At 39.9% G+C, this 13,584-nt stretch overlaps 1 protein-coding gene across 2 annotated transcripts in view; it reads left to right on the plus strand.

Moving 5' to 3' along the window:
• LOC119722382 (serine/threonine-protein kinase NIM1-like) overlaps window positions 1-13,584 on the plus strand; it is a 52,136-nt gene that overhangs the window by 10,810 nt on the left and 27,742 nt on the right. Inside the window, exon 1 of one of the 2 annotated variants that reach the window (XM_038192456.1) lies at window positions 9,596-10,053. The exons of the other annotated variant lie outside the window; for it this stretch is intronic. The gene's annotated coding sequence lies outside the window, so the exon portion shown is untranslated. Of the gene's footprint in view, window positions 1-9,595; window positions 10,054-13,584 lie in introns of those variants that run through there. 2 annotated transcript variants of the gene reach the window in all.

A 13,584-nucleotide genomic window follows, 5' to 3' on the forward strand; every position in this document is an offset into this window, starting at 1 on the left:
GACGCGGCTTTTTTTTTTTCACCGGTTTTTTTTTTGCTTCAAATGTCGGCTGATGACTGCAAATGGTGCCCGACTAAACTACAAGTGCAAATATATGGGAGTCCAGAGAGGCCACATAAAGCTTATTCTCGATCATAACCCCATATTAAAACACGTTAAAATTGTGCAGCAGCAGGATTCCAGTCAAACCAGTGAGTTTGGCGGTTTTGAGACATCATCTTTCATTGAAAAAAAACCTTTTTCATTTTGCCGACGCGCATGGCTACGGCGACGCGCTCGCATACCAGAAACCAGAGATTTTTTTTTTTTTGGCCTTAATGTAGTGCTTTGCTTACAATTGACAACGTACAGATATGACAATTTCTCGTTGGTTTTCTAATAGAGTTTCATAGTAAGGCTGGCTGCAAACATTGAATATAAATGTAATTTACATGTAAACCACCCCTAGATACAAACATACATTCTGTGCCAAGTTGTGATGTCCTTTCAGTGGAAATCAATCACGTGACTGTTTTCAATAGTTCAGAATTCCCAGCCCACATAATGCAGGATTGACTGGCTGTGACTGTTTATGTAACTTGATAAAGCTTTGCTTTGACTGTGGGTGATTGATAAGCCAGCTGTGCCCACAACTGGCCTGCTCTGTCTGTTCATAGTCTGTTGACTAAATTTGACTAGTCACAGTGCTTGCTTAACACTGAGTGTTGGTGACTAGCCTGTGTTAAAAGTGTAGCAGGGGAAGTGGATGGAAATTCTGACTGTCTGTGACTGTTTAAATAGTTGAGGGTTAAATGTCAAAAGAGGAAGAACCGAAGAAGAGATCTGGAAACTCTGGTACAAAGTACGAATAATACATTCTGTATCTGTATCTTTGCGATTCAAGGAACAGTAGGCCTAATACAATTAATTTGACGCGCAGCTTATTAAAAAAACTAACCTGTCGAACTTTCAGCTCAGTAGATGACATACATGTAGTATACTTCTTGAGAAAAGTTTGAAATGCATCTCCATTTTTCTCAATGCAAAGCAAGGTTTCCATTGAAAGCCCTTCCTTTCCAAAATGTTCATTAACCCTAACCTTACCAAATCCTCCAAAATCCTCTTTGCAAAATGGAGGATTTTGCAGGATTGAGGCTATTATGACAAAAATGTGTGGCTGATTTTGGAGGATGCACTGTGTCGAGGTCTTAGGCCGGACCTTGTGTTGTTTATGCTCAGCCGTGCATAAATTTAGGCCTATATTATTTACTTGAAATCCTCCGCACTGCTCCAGGATGTCACTGGCTCTGTCTCAACGTATTGACAGTGATTGCTGGAGGATTTTGTAGGATTTAGGCAGTGGTCACCCCTCCAAGGACCACATTCAAGAACTAACGGATGATTTTGCAGGATTGAGGCTGTATGCCATTTTTACATGGAGGCAGTTGGAGGATTTTGCAGGATTGAGGTTGCATCCTAGCAAAAATGCAATCTCTTGTGGTATGATCCCCAGTTTGTCACTCGGGAAAATAAGTCTCATTCACAGATATGTAACCGATTGTGAAGTAAACTAAATTTGGCCAACTCCATTGGGGGCAGTATTTTAAAAAAGCCTTTTTGTTATTCTCACGATGGTTCAGCATATTCCTCTATTCTTGAAAATGACAGCATGCTTGTCGCAAGAGTTCCAAAGGATGCTGGATCCTTTTATTTACTTAAATCAAGCGGGATATTTATATAATATTGGATGGCTTTGAAGGGGATACAAGAATATATTGCATGAGCTATAAGTATAACAATATTGCACGAGTCGAACAATATTGTTATAGCGAGCGAGTGCAATATATTCTTGTATCCCTTGAAACAAAAGCCATCCAATATTATTATTTATATCAGGCTGACTCGATCCGAAATAAATAAATTTCAGGACACTGTCTCTGTATTTCTCGAATTCCGTTAAATATTTTTCGCTTACCGAAGCAAATTTTGCGCTGCTCGAAGCTGCCATTGAGGTTGTTGACAACAGTGTGCGTATACCCTACTGCGTGCTGTGTCCGCGTGCGACGGTACCACGCGCTACGCTCTGTTGACTGGTTTGACAACCGAGTTTCTACGGCAAGACTTTCTACGCTCTTGATCAGTTGATTGTGCGAAATTTGTTCAAATTCCCGGATGAAGACCATATTAAAAACAGTACTGCAGTCATCCGGGTACTTTTACTGACACACTTTTTTGTACACATATGTAATATGGCAGTCAAACAGATGTTTCTTCCGATAACCATACAATACGTTGATTTATTTTTAGTACTGGAAGCCTAATATAAATAATAATTCATAATATTTGGCAGTATTATTTTTTTAATGTTTGCAAATGGTTGTATTGATTTGTATAAGAAATTATAACTATAAGCCTAATAATCTCATAACCAATTTTATATCGACCCACATGTGGCCCAGAAAAAAACCGGGGACCCTATTTCCACTCTTCTCTAAGACACTTTAACTTTAAAAGCGGTCTGTGTGCAAAGCCATTTAGCGCCGCCGCCTTTATTAAATACAAACATCTAAAACCTTGGCACGACCATTTCATGAGGACCACTCTGTCTTAAGGAGCGTACACCTGGTCTGCATCATAGTCGATATTCCATTAGATGAGCGCGCTCATCCATTTTGTTCATGGCCACTTCATGTACACATCCGGACTTAATGCGGGTGATGTTATGTGGCCTAATGTACTTCTGCACCAAGTGGCGTACCGGTAGTGGTAGATTTGTCATGGGGTGGCCGGCTGTGGCCGGCTGTGGGGTCACCAAATTTTCCTCCGTGAAACGGAATCGAAGCCAAGTTTTGAGAAAGGGCCCGAGACTGAAGGCCTAGAACCTCCCTAACTCCATCAAAATCCATCCTCCCATTTTGGTGGATTTTGGGGGACTCGGTCCTGCAGGCCTACATGTAGTTTGACTAAATATTGATGGAGTATGATGGACTTGGGCCTGGAGGCCTAAAAGCAAAGCATGCATTGGAAGCAGTGTGATTGATGGATTTTGGCGGACTTGGTCCAGTACTTAGTCAAAGACTTTAGCCTCGTCCACATGCAGCACGCCATTCGCAAAATATGTTGTGTGCACTGAGCGTGTTAAGTGCATTGATCGTATGCGTGGTTACCCCTACCTTCTCCCCCCCCCCCTTCTTTCCCCCCCCCCCCACCCCCACTGAGTCACGTAATACACAGCACCAATACACAAATGTTGTTTATCGCACGTCCGCAAAATACGATTCACTTTTTTGGCAGGATTCACAGATGGCACCAACAGCTCGATTTTTGAGAGTCCAAATATTGCCTACAAGAAATATGATCTGACTGTTGGTGACTAGCCTGTGTAACAGGCATGCCAGGGGAACAGGATTGAATTTTTGACTGTCTGTGACTGATCAAACAAAAGGAGGGTTAATGTCTTATCATATTACCTTGGAAACACATACACAGAAGGGATGCTTTACCATTTCATACTTTTCCCTACCACGTAACTGAAAACAAATTACGTGTACACATGAAAACTGAATACATACACGTACAAATATGTATCAGAGACTACCAAGATACAAAAATAATAAAGAAAAGGTTACGGGTTCAATTCAATTGTCAAGTAGGCTTCACCTAACGCTATGTGGAACATACAATGTACACGGCACCATAAATACCATTGGTATCGATAGCAGCTTCATAATTTGGCCTATTGAAACGACTGCATGAAGGTTAAGTGTTGCCTGGGCAACGGCAAACAAAAGTGTCTGATAATGTCCATACAGTTAACAGGTTCGGTGATAAAGGCCAGAAATTGCTTCTATTGTTGATTACCCTATGCAGTGTATGTATGTACCCCTGTACGGCACATGTACGTACATGTACATGTACATGTACCTGTACTGTATCTGTAAATTATGTACATATGTACATGTATGTTGCACTTAAATTACTGGTATTTGAATTTGTTAAAGGCACATAGGATCATTAAAATATCCTTCCAAGTTATAATCAACAAGCTTTTTATTACACTCCCTAGCGTCTTTTACTAGGAACTGGACCAATTTCATCAAATCACTGTGCGTCCAATACAAAAATGTACATGACATCATGGAATCCACCACTGACGCACTGGTTGACATTCCCAGCCTTCATAAAGCAGGATTGACTGGCTGTGACTGTTTATGTAACTTGATACAGCTTTGCTTTGACTGTAGGTGATTGATAAGACAGCTGTGCATACCAGTTACCTGCTTCTGTCTGACTGAATTTGACTTATCAGATTGGTTGCTTGAAATATGATCTGACTGTTGGTGACTAGCCTGTGTAAAAAGCCTTACAGGGGAAGTGGATGGAATTTTTGACTGTCTGTGACTGTTCAAACAGTAAAAGGGTTAAATGCACAAACATGTACGTTCGTCACTCATTTGCAGTAGCCTAATTTGAATCCAGAAATTGATTATTTATACAGAATATGAAGCTGTGAGTTCCAGCGTACTGCATCAGTGCTCTACCAACTAAGTGTCAAAAAAAAACCTCCAAATGGCATTTTATATTAAACCTTATCATAAAGTCAGGATGTGACAGTGAAAGGCAGGAACTTAATATGCAGTGTCGGGTGGACATCCCGGTAGTGCCATGGGCATATTTGAAACCCGGTTCAAGTGACCCAGTGTTCTCGGGTTGCCGATTACGAACCCCGAAGTGCGAGTGGAGTGCAGCTGGCCGCGCATTCAAGATGACAGCCGCCATTATTATAAAACGCCGAATGAAAAGAAGGGACAACTAATGAAAATCATTCAAATCCCAGAACAGCTACATGTATTGGCAAAGACAAGCCCCTTTTATTATGCACATTATTTTGTCATTAATGCTCCTGCACGAGTGGTTTAAATTTTATACTGTACAAAAGAATTAATGCAAGCTGCGCGGTGTAAGTCCGACATCTTCGTTCTTGATGTTCTTCATTTACTCCTCAATCATTGGGGAGTGAACACTGTTCGTGTGTGGGTACTCATTAGAAACCTTGTTGTCGTGTTCATTCACAAGGAGAGGGTTTCGAATATGCCCAGTGGATCTGAACGTGTACATGTACATGTACACTCTTTTGAGAGTTCAGACTGAATACATACAAGTACATGTACATTACCTAGCGGTAGGTAATTATGTACATATACGGTAGCTCTTAGATCAACGTTGGTGAATTAAAGCTACTTTCCATTATTTGCAGGTATCCAAAACGTAACTGACGTAATTATTGTTGAAAAACATATGCTTGGTTGAAAGATAGTAAGGGGACTAAACTCCCTGTGAAATTATTCTTTCTGGCAAGCTGTCATTTTGAAGAAATCAACAAAAGAAGGCCTTTGCAACGGTGCGTCTTAAGAGGCACTATTGGACATTTCCGTTAGTAGTTTGTTATTTTTTATTCGGCGAAGCACGGGCAAGCATAGGCACGACGGGGGCGCGGTCACTATAATTCGTCGGTTCAGTACGCGACATCGCGTAGCTGCAATGGGCTCAGCGAGAACGTGTCTCGGACGCCGAATTCAGGCCCAATTCAAAATATGATTCAGCAACTTTTGATTTGAAATCGCGATCCTAGAATGCTGTTTTTCTCGGAATATACTGCTGAAGCTGAGCTGAAAGTTAGTTGTTCCATACCTCCATGGTTGTTCAACACCCTTCTTTAGGTTTTGAGCACTTTTGTTGCTTCAAACGAACAAAATGCAGAAATTACCAATGATGGACTATACCTTTAACACAACACGCATGGTTAATTGTTACGCCCACATGTAATATGGTACCGGCAGATAATTAATGGGGTTTTATTGTGGAAACGACCCCCTTCATTCTGAAAAGTTTATTTACATGCAGCTACCAGGGTAGTTTTTTACAAACATTCCAATTGTACCAGTATAAAATGTACATAAATCTCCAGGTACAGGCAGTTTGGCCCAAAGAATTGTACTCATTTGTCAAAATTAATTATTCTATAGATCTACGGTACACATGTGTACATGTTTGTCAGGGAGGTTGGTCTAATATGGAGGATTAAAAAATGCAGACAATGTATACGCATTACAATTCACAATACCGCTCAACCGTCATGAGAGGGCTGAAATTCAGATAAAATTGTCCTGCAATGTTGGAAAAAGTAGACATCGCATGACTCCGTTACATAGTGATCAAGCATGGCTCTGAATCATTGTACGCTTTTACAACCAAATCTTTGCAACTCCCCCTTCTCGTCACTACATGGGATGCCGCGATCATTCAAAACAATTTCAGTTTGCCAACTCGCATCAGTCTCACTCACTGGATGTCTGCCATCTTCAAAGCGCAGTTAGCCGGTAACGCATCACGTAGTTATCGATGTCAACCCGCGAGCCGGAAATAGACATTTTTGGGGATAAACATTGGGGGTGGACCGTATTGTGAATTGCTCCTATTGGGACCTGAAATTTTGTAGTAAACTCCCCTTCAAACCATCTTTTTTTTTTTTTTGAGTTTCCAACTTTGAGTACATCAAAGAGGTACATTTAGTTGGCCTACATTGTCATGTTGCTTCAATACTTGTACATCTACAATGCATGTTCACATGTTACACTACCAAGATACCGGTATGCATGGTACCGGTATATATGAATAATTATGCAGTCGCATATTTTATGTTTACATGGTTTGCACTTGTTCATGCAACTACCGGTAATTGCAGGCCAAATTGTGTTGCAAACCAACTGACTATAACTACAGATTTGTCATGGCTAATACATTGTCATACTGAATGCCAAGCTCACATATTTGTAAAATAAGCTGGTAGGCCTATATGAACAATATATAGTCCAGACATTTGTTGTTGTTTTGGTTTTAAAATTTGGTGTTTTTTTTTTTTTTTTTTTTGGGTAGTCATGCACCGGTACTAGTGCTTTGTCCATTTAAACATAGTGCACACAATGACACATCAATAATTCTCTGTTTTTTTTCCTCGTTTTTCTACTGCACAACCTTGTTTCCATGGGTACGATCTTGCTGGGCCATGTTGGTTCCCATCATGCCTTGCGCCATCCTAACCCCTGCAATTGTGTCAACAATAGTTAAAACCTTTATTTCAAATTTGAAATCCCACAAACATTTTACAACTTCACATGGCCCTAGTTTCCTTCAAAATACAAACTTGCCTCTGAACACGTCTACGTGTGAATATGCAAGAACCTTGCGCCATCGCCCTCCCTTCCCTAAAAGCTAAATTAAAGATTTCAGGCAAGGAGGAGGTGTCTTGTCTAACACTTCAAACCGGATTATCTCAGGCGGAGTCCTATCGTATTGTGTGGGCATATACATAGTGAAGTGGGCGGCAAGTTTTCCAACTGCATTCTCGTGCCTGCAGCATTTTGAAACAAGACCCTGCCTGCCCTTTTCTTCACTTCTGGATAACACACAGGGGCAGCATGCACATATTCGGGCTGTCGTTGTGGAGAACATCGCATCTTGGCTCCGATGACACGGTCCAGGCAGTGGCATCGCAAGACGAGGCCATATCGCATCGTCGCTAGAAGGGGGGAAGAGATCGCGTGTCGTTAGTTTCCTCACCTCCCACGTACCTGCCCTATGATTTGATTTGCAGTTAGAGAAGCCGTTTGTGTATTAAAGTAATCTATCTGATTGCCAGTGGGGCAGTTTTGGTGGCGCATCTTATATGTGGAGCAATGTCTGGACTTCCTAGAAAATTGAGAATATGCAGTATAGGTGGTTTACATACATACAGTGTAGGAGGTTTACATACATACATCATCTTCATTTTGATGAAATTCTGATTTCCCGGGATACATTTACAATTTACTTGATCATCCATTACTTACAAACTGTAGCTTCATGTACCTTGTGATCATGTCTGTATTTATTGGACTATCTCAGGGTTTGGCTTTAGCGGTAGCCTGCTAGCCAAATGCTAGTCACAACAGCGGTGGGTTAGTCTAACTATTCCTTAAGTACCTGGCGAGTCAAAAAATTATTGGGATACGGCAAAGATGAAAGGACAGCGGAAGAAATAAATCATTAAATTCAGAAAGCAAACCTGTATCGATTTGTGTCTAATTTTATTAACTGTTTAGGGTTAAATTTTTAGATCTTTTATTAAAAACACTGACAAGATTGCCTCAGGATACATGTTTTACATGTACCGTATGTACATTGTTGTTAATAAGACACTCTATAAAAGAAAAACGTGGGCTAGTGAAAATGACCGCAGGCTAGTTAAGAGTCTGTTTCAGTAGCCGGGCTGGCTAGTGAAAAAAAAAGAAGTTAACGTCAAACCCTGGACTATCTCTTTTGAATCTGTGGAACTAACCGAGCTCTACAATTTGAGAGGTTTATTTTTTATTGCTTTTTATATAAAGCCTTGTTCAAAAGGAGTCCATTATCAGCAAAATTTGATTAAAAAGCACAAATCAGAATCCCTTTACATACAGCCTGTAAAACGTATTTTTCGAACTAACATTTCAAGGCTTTTCTCCAATATTCACTAATTTCATTGAACAGCAGACCGTGCCATTTGAACATGTACATGTACATGCACATGTATGTATTCTGCGTTGGAGAAATCATAGTTTAACGAGGAATTCTTAATTGTGCTTCACCAGTTTGTGTGGTTTCTGTGGATATATGGCACATGTTTTTCACCGTTCATTGTGTACCGTTTTTCTTTTTTTTTCCCCAACAAAATGAGAACCAAATTTAAAGCATTTATTTCACACATTTGTAAAGTTTTCATTAAGTTTTTTCTTGGAAAGAAACTTCCTGTGAAAAACTGACGCTAAAAAAAAAAAAATCGTATACATGTAACCATTAATCGCTGATATATTTACTTTAATTTAAAAATTCCCAGGTCTGTTTCTAGACTTTGGGCGTGATTCCTGGCTGCATGGCATACATGTACATGTTTATGGCTTCTGACTAGCGCCCCTTGAACAAAGATATTGACGAATTGGGGAACTGCCAACATAGGGCTGGATAGCTCAGTTGGTAGAGCACCGGAACGGTAATCTGGAGGTCGCAGGTTCAAGCCCCGCTCCAGTGCCGCTCCAGTCAATTTTTTTATTGTTCAATTTTTCAAATATCAAAATATAGGCCTACTTTGTACTTATTAGGTGTATGCATGCATTAGATTGCACCAATTAATTCATGCAGGTCAACAATTTGTTCTCTATTACACTAATATATACTAATACAGTAAGTGATTCCATTTGCCGGGCAATTTCATGTTAATTGTATTCCACTCCGCAGAGTGGTCCGGTGACCTCTTGAAATTAAATTCAATAAAAAGATGAGTGTAATTATCTGTTAAACCTAAAAGCCAATACTATCGGCTTGGTTTTTTTTTTTTGCCTGATTGGGAATCTTTTGAGCTATGTATAGATGCCGGTCTTTTGTGTTGGGTCTTTTCTTGAGCCTGTTCTGAGCTAGGCAGTGTTGATCTTAGTAAACATCCCAGTCGGTGACTGTGGACAAAGGAAGAATCAATAGAAGGACTGTGTCAAGTTGTAAGACTATTGACTGGCTGGGCGGCAGGCCTCATGAGCTCATGGTGATGCTGGATTCTCTCTGTCGCTGTCTCGTCTCGTAACCATCACAAAACTCTCGGCGAGTATAATCACAATCACAACAGGCGGAGGAGGCTACATACATGTACCGGTACGGAGAGTGTGCATGTAGCATGCAGTCAGCGACAGGCCCGTGATTGGAACGTTTGACGCCGCAAACATCTTGAGCATGTGTGTGTGGGAGGAGAAGACAAACACTGCCTGGGCTGTCTTTAATACAGTGTGCCGTTCGTTCATCCTAGTGCTTCAATTTTGTGAGAGGTTTTTTGTCTGAGCGGAGTGATGTGTTGACGATGTACAGCTTTTTTGTTATTGGAATATTTGTACGGTAGACATGCGTGGATGCATGAGAAATTCATCTTTAATGAGATAGCATTGTGTACTTTTTTTCGTGGGACCTAGTTGATTGTAGACGTGTATGGAATACGTTCCTGTTGCAAACAAGGTATGGTTCATGTTGTGTACATTGTAATTGTTAGATATACTTTTCAAAATGGGTCCGATTTGCTAGTTTTTACATGGGAGGAATCTTTAATGCATACAATTTTAAAGGTACAGCATCATTTGCAGCTTTCCGAAAAGTAACTGACAAAATTATTGTTGAAAAGCATACTTGGTTTCAAGATGGTAATGGCACTAAACTCCCTGTGAAAATATTCATTCAGGCATGCTGTCATTTTGAAGAAAACAATAAAAGAAGGTCATTTTCAAAGATGAATCAAGTGACACATTTTTGGAAACTTCCGTTAGTATTTGGTTTGAAATTGGGCAAATCCGTGAGTGGGTGGGCGTAAGCGTTGACACGACCGCAGCACGCCCGCGTGGTTGCTATTATTGGTCAGTTTTAATAATGCGTGACATCATGAGCCGCAATCGGCTGAATGATAGCGTTTCCCTGTGAAATTATTCTTCTGGCAAGCTGTCCTTTTAAAGAAAACAGTTAAAGAAGGGCTTTCCAACAATGCGTCTAAAGAGGCATTGTTGGAAATTTCCGTTAGTAGTTTGTTTTTATATTCGGCGAAGCACGCGAAAGCATTGACACCACGCACACGCAGGCACAGTTGCTATAATTTGTCGGTTCAGTGCACGACATCACATAGCTGCAATCGGCTCAGTGAGAACGTGTCTCAGACACTGAATTCAGGCCCAATTCAAAACATGACTCAGCAACTCTTGATTTGGAATGCGAGATCCTAGAATATTGTTTTCTTCGAATATACCGCATTCACTGAGCTGAAACGTCATCAGGTTAGTTATTCAACACCCATCTTTACATGTAGATTGTTCACTATTGTACATGTAGCTTTAAACGAACATTTATGCACAAATTACAAATGATGGATGCTACCTTTAAGAGTTAAATCAGGTTAGTTGTTATAGCACCCTTCTTTAGATTTTGAGCAATTTTGTCGCTTCAAATGAAAAAAAATGCTCAAATGACAACTCTACCTTTAAACTTTGCTACTTTTCTGCAGTTTGAGGCAGAAAGCAGAGCACTATCATAGCCTGGCTGGAGAACTCGTTTTGATTCTCATCACGATGTTCAGGGTCAATAGGGGACCCTTAAAAATGGTACGGGTCAGAGATACATGCGGCTCGGGAAAAATTTGTTGGTTATATCATTATTTTGTGTGGTTAAATTGTTTCACCAAATATCGTAATTAAAAGGGACCATTAAAAATTGTGCGGGTACGGGATATGTACATGTATGAGAAATAGGGAAAAACTGTCTGGTTATATTATGATTTGGTCATTATTTTGTGTGGTTAAATTGTTTCACCAAATATCGTAATTAAAAGGGACCATGAAAAATTGTGCGGGTACGGGATGTGTATGAGAAATAGGGAAAAACTATCTGGTTACACGTATATTATGATTTGGTGTGGTATTTCACCAACTCTTTACATTTTGATGTGAAATGCACTTTGCCCATCGTATGCAAGGTCAAACCCCCACGCAAATGGTGATTTAACAAGCGTTTTCAAGCGTTTTTGTATACACGTACCGTACGTGTATCATTTCTAATGTTAATTTTTTTATTTTTCTCTTTTAAAACAAAATCGAGCATCTACTGGTGATAATTAATCCGTAGTCCTTTGAAGCCATCAGAACAGTGTAGACAATCCATTACATGTTTCACTTCAGCGTGAGTGTCATTTCTAGAATACATGTAGCTGAAGAAACTGAAGAAACTGACGATCAAAGCTTTAAATTATCGTACCCGTACATGTCCTGTAAATTACAATGTATATAAATACATGTACCGTACATACATGTATATGCCGAAAATGGAAAGTGCACATTTGGAAGTGATATGTACATTACATGTATGTATAATGTACCTGTAGGTGTACTTATCCACTTGCGAAATCTTTGTCGCGCTTAAAGATAGAGTACAACACTTGTCGTTTGTGCATTTTGTTTGTTTGAAGCAACAAAAGTGCTCACAATCTAAAGAAGGGTGTTTAACAACTAACCTGATGAAGTTTCAGCTCAGTGAATGCTGTGTATATTGCGAGAAAACAATATTCTAGGATCTCGATTTCAATTCAAAATGTGCCGAGTCATGTTTTGAATTTCGCCTGAAATCAGCATCCATGCAGACACTTGCTCATTCAGTCGCTATATCGGTATGCGATGTCATGCACTGAAGTGACGAATATTTAGCAAATGCAGTCGCGTGTGCGTCGTGTCAACGCTTTCGCGCGCACCCCTTCACGGATTCGCTTTATTACAAACCAACTACTAACGGAAGTTTCCAAAAATGTGTCACTTGACTCATCTTTGGAAATGATCTTCTTTTTTCTCTTCAAAATGACAGCAAGCCAGAAGGATTCATTTCACAGGGAGTTTTAGTGCCATTTGCTTTCAACAATAAGTGGGTCAGTTACCGATACTTTTTGGATAGCTGCAAAAAAATCTACCGGTACTCTACCTTTAAAGGGAATGTACAAATTTGCTTTTGCTATAATTTTCCGAAATAAATGGATTTGGAGGAATAGTATGCTACGGTATATGCTATAGCAAATATTGTTACATTGGCTTGTTTCATGTTTGGGGTTCGTAGATGCTGGAAAAACAAAGAAAATCAATCATGTTCTTGCAGTCTGGTTCCCTGACCCCACTTAAGATGAGACAGAGCAATTTATTGACTTTGGGGAATTGTATGGTCAGGGAATCAGTCTAGCAGGCATGTACCCCTTCACAGGTGTGTAAGCAACTGCAAAGCAAATGAGGAATCATAATTATATAGGAAAAACAAGGAGCAGGTTTTGAAAAAAGCCAGTTTTCTCCAACGCTGGTCGGCCTTCCAGCGTTAAAAATTGATACAAAAATACCACTTTACTTTAAAATGACAGCACACCAGGTGCCATGATTTTAGGTTTTAGAGTGTCATTCCCTAACAGTCTACTGTAGTAAAGGATTTTGTGATATTTTGATCATTTTGTTTTTTGATGTTTGCAAACAACGTATCTTCCCTTTAATTGCACAGTGTCACCTATCTACATAATATTTGGAGTGTTACCGTGGCAGCTGTGTTAATAATACATTGTATTGGCAAATTTTCACACAATTGTGTATCCGATGATGACATCTTTTGCAGGACAGCAGTTTAATAATGCAAAGCACTTCACCAGGCATGACTCCTCGAGACACTGATAATACATGTATGTCTTGGAAGACATTAAAGTAAATATTTTCAAGGCGACATGCTCGCTCCTCGACTGATTAGGGACATCATTAACCCTGGCGGAGATAGACTTTGTTGCCAGATATGATGTTGCTAAAATTCTGGTGTGGATAAACGATAGGGATGATGTACAGATAAACATGAAACCGTATGTGCTTGTTAAAGGGAATATACAACATTTGCAAACATCGAAAAATAAAACTACCAAGTTTTTACGAAATACTTTACTAGGATGTTGGTAAATGACAGTATAAAGCATACTGTAAAATTATGGCACCTGGTGTG

The sequence above is a fragment of the Patiria miniata genome, unplaced genomic scaffold, assembly GCF_015706575.1.
Source record: "Patiria miniata isolate m_02_andy unplaced genomic scaffold, ASM1570657v1 HiC_scaffold_15, whole genome shotgun sequence".
NCBI classification, from domain to species: domain Eukaryota; kingdom Metazoa; phylum Echinodermata; class Asteroidea; order Valvatida; family Asterinidae; genus Patiria; species Patiria miniata.